Source organism: Pteropus medius, unplaced genomic scaffold, assembly GCF_902729225.1.
Source record: "Pteropus medius unplaced genomic scaffold, Ma_sr-lr_union100, whole genome shotgun sequence".
NCBI lineage: Eukaryota > Metazoa > Chordata > Mammalia > Chiroptera > Pteropodidae > Pteropus > Pteropus medius.
In genome coordinates, this window is record NW_024352787.1 from 2,291,629 (window position 1) to 2,295,638 (window position 4,010).

The window sequence follows — 4,010 nt, forward strand, 5'->3', positions numbered from 1 at the left end:
CTAAGACTTTAATTCTGCTACTTACTCGCTAGATGACAGTGGGAGCTTTGGGAAAGTTCTATGCCCCATGTTTCCTCACCTGCAAAATGGAAATAACGACATCTACCACATCCTGTTTCAGGATAATAGATGGCATATAAAAACACATTTAGCATGATTATGTAGGAAGTGCTAAATAATTATAAGTTGTATCTAAATATATTCCATTCTCACTTTACAGATGAGGAAAACGAGACCTGGAGAGTTTCACCAACATTCTCAAGGTCCCACAGCTAACTAGAACTGGACACATGCTTGGAATGTGGTGGCAGAGGTAGAGACCATGGGGAAGGGTATACCTTGAGCAGAGAAAACATATAATCATAAGGAGGGGGCATAGGTAGGACTATATATTAAGCATGTATAAATCTGTAACAAAATTTCTGAGGATAGAAATGAGGGTGTTGATAAAAATAATAGTCGTAAAGAGAGTGGCTGCTGGTAAGAGGCATATTAAGACTCTGGCCACATGGAAGGCAAGTGGAATCAGGAGGAATGGTGTATTGGTTATTTATTTCAGAATTATGCTGCACAACAAACCACTCCAAAACTCAAAATTATTAAGAATTTATTCATGTCTGTAGTAGCTGACTAAGTGCCAACTGATCTGGAATGGGTGGCAGATCTCTTACCTTCCATTAGGCTGACCCGGGCATAGCCTCATGATGATGGCAGAGGGCAAGAGTGAGCAAGCACCAAGGCACAAGTGCTTTGTAGGACTTTTTTTTGCAACATACTTGTTAATACCATTAGCCAAATCAAGTCTCAAGGCCAAGTGCACTTTTGGAACAGAGAATGTGCCTTGATTAGACCTAGATTCTACTTTCTATGAGTGGCTCTCCAGTCCATTGTTCTCCATAACTCTAATCTCTGTCCTCTGAGATGTTCTTATTTTTCCTCCTTGGCCACTTTTAAAGAGGAGTTGGAAGATGTACACTTTAAACAATTTTCTCAGTCTGCTTCTTGCTCATGGAGAGTTGGGAATGCAGAAGCCTTTTTTCAGTTTGAACAGTCTCAGTTCCTTTTAGTCCAGGGGACTCCATGTGTCAAAAACCAAGCCCATGATTCCTTGGAGACATGCTTCTCTCTACATATTTAATCCCTGATGTTTTGTGCATTTTATATTGCTATGGGACAATGTCTTTAAGAATCTTGAAAGTCTTTCTGCTGAACTTAGTGAGTCTACAAGGCACCACCTTAATGGTCCAAGAAATCTTAACAAAACATCTCACAAATACACCCTAAGTTTGGTCTTAACCCAGGGCCATGTCTTAATCTGAGAGTATTTTACTGGCTTAAAAGGCTGGTGATGAAAAAAAGTTTTATTTTCTAAATTAGCCGTTTAGTACCTCTGTATTCTAAGTTCAATTTGCAAGTTTTCCAGTTCTTTTCTGAGTTCATCTTTTACTTTATCATACTCAGCTAGTTAGAGCCTGCTGATACTTTCAATATTCTGCCTTGAAATTTCTTTGCTGAAGTTCAAAATTTCATCAGTAACATTTTCTATCTTCCAATGTACAGTTTGCCAATACAATAACAGATGATCACTTTTCTCTCCTCTTATAACAGTTTTGTTACCATATTTTCTAGGTTTTTAAAATAGTTTCATTTCCATTTTTCTAAGATCTACCTACCACCTAGTCAAAAAGGCAATGCCACATACTTTCGATTTTTGTTATAGCAACACCGATTTATTAATCAGTTATATATTGCCACAGTAATGCTAAGTAACCACCAGCCCCAAACTCTGTGGCTTAAAATAATGTGTTTATTACTTATGCATCTAGTTTCTTGTGTGGGTTTGTATATTTGGGGGTTGGTTGGCTGTCAGTTGTTCTAGGACAGATGTGGCTGGGATCACTGGGACAATTTAGCCCTGCTTCACATGTCTCTTATCTTCCAGTAGGCTAGCCTGGTTAAGTTCTCATGGTCATGGCAGTGCCTAAGAGTAAGGAAGCATCAATGTGCAAGTGCTTTTGAATACTCTGCGTTACAATGGCAAACATCTCATTGGCCATAGTAAGTTACATGCTCAAGTCCAAGGAGGAGGAATTATACTCTCTCCACTAAAAGGTAAGAATATAGGGATAAGTAAAGAATTAAGGCCATTAGTGTCAGTGATATGCAGTAAGAAAGGACAGTACCTCTAATGCTGGCTCGTGAAGGACAGTTGGGTGGCCCAAGATCCAGTATTCAACTGAGAATTAAGTACAACTTTCCAAATCAGTAGAGATAATCAATTTTTGATGTCAAAAGAGAAAGCGGGGGTCCAATTCAGCAGGGAGGCACCATAATTATTTATAAAAGAGATAGGACAGAGAGCAAAATAACAGTAAAGAGAGTATGTGATATTATGATCTAGGGTTATTTGCCTTTTCATGGAAAATAACTCATCCAGGAGCTAAGGGATAGTGGGAGCAGGATCCAGTCCTCTAGAGAAAGGACTGAAGAGCAGCACTAGCAGAGTCTGAAAGCCTTGGTCATGCTAATTGAAGTTCAAGGTTAGGTTCTGTCCTACAGAGGGGGAAAACCAGAATACTAAGCAGGGAAATAAGTGGACTCTTGAAATGGGGAGGCAAGTGGGCAGGGCCTGTCACAACTCAGAAGCTTGTTTTTGGCATACAGGCACCAGGTATATCAATGATAATTGGGTAGAGATTCTCTATTTATTGCTTAACAAAATCAAGTTTTATTCAGTAGCTAGAATGTGTTGAGTCCTATAGCCTTTTATATTTATGAACTATTTACACATCCATTATTTCATTTTATGCTCACACCCTGTAAGGTAGGCAGAGCAAACATCATTATCTCAAATTTTCATGAGGAAATTTGGGCTCCAAAATTTTACATTACTTGCTCAACATTACTGAGCTGGTAGGTGATGAAGCTGGATTTAGAGTCGACAGTCTCACTCCGGTCACTGCCCGCATTAACACAGAACGCTTACTGAGGAGTGACGTTACTCTGGTAGGCTAGTGCAGAAGGAGTTTCTTGAAGAAGGATACGGAGGGTTCTTTCCTCATGTGGACTGCAGAGATGGCACAGAGAAAAGGTAAAACACTGATAGGAATCTTCATTTTTCAGACATCTCTGAGAAGATCATTCCAATGAAAGCAGAGAATCTGGCACATTTTTGTTTCAATTTGCTTAGAAAGCAGAGGAATCGGGGAGAGGGAGATCGTTCTTTTGGAATGAGTCTCATTATCAAAGAACAGATTAAAGCTGTGGAAATGATAGGAATCTGTGTAAAAAGTGCTAAATCTGAGACTGAGAAAGGTAGGAGATTTCATTTTACTTTATAAGTTAACAGGTCAGCCTGCCATAACTATGCATATATTTTGACAGGAAAAAAACATGAGGTCTCTGCATCAGAGACAGTTTATTAAAAAGCATTGTAGCACTTATTCCTGAGCCCCAATCCCTATAGAGCTACATGGTGAGTTATCTAGAATGTTGTAATTAAAACCATTACAGGTCAAAAAAAATTGCTTTTCCTTCTGAGTTAGGTCAAGGAGGCCCCACTAATAGAATTGTGTGTAGAATTAGGGACTGAGAGGGAAGATGGATGTGAAGTGGGGAAAAAGCAAGAACAAACCAGGAGCTACAGGTACTAGCTGGAATCCAGGAGGATGGACTGGAATCCAGGAGGATGATCTCTCACAGCCTCTAACCTCCAGCTTTGATGATGAGGACATCTACCAGGAGCAGCTGGCACCGTTTGTTAGCGAGCTAAACACTCTCTTGATCCCAGAGTCACAGAAGTTGAAGGAAAGGATTCAGCAAGAGGTAGAGTTGCTGCTGGCCAACAAGGTAAGCAGGCAGATCAACAATGTCAGGGACTGCGACAGAGCGTCCAGTCCCACTCTGATCTTCAAAGACTAAAAGGCAATATGACTGCTTCTCCACTTTCTTCTTCCAAATTGCCTGCAAGATGTCTCTTGCCCTCCCTTTAGAATTATACACACACACAC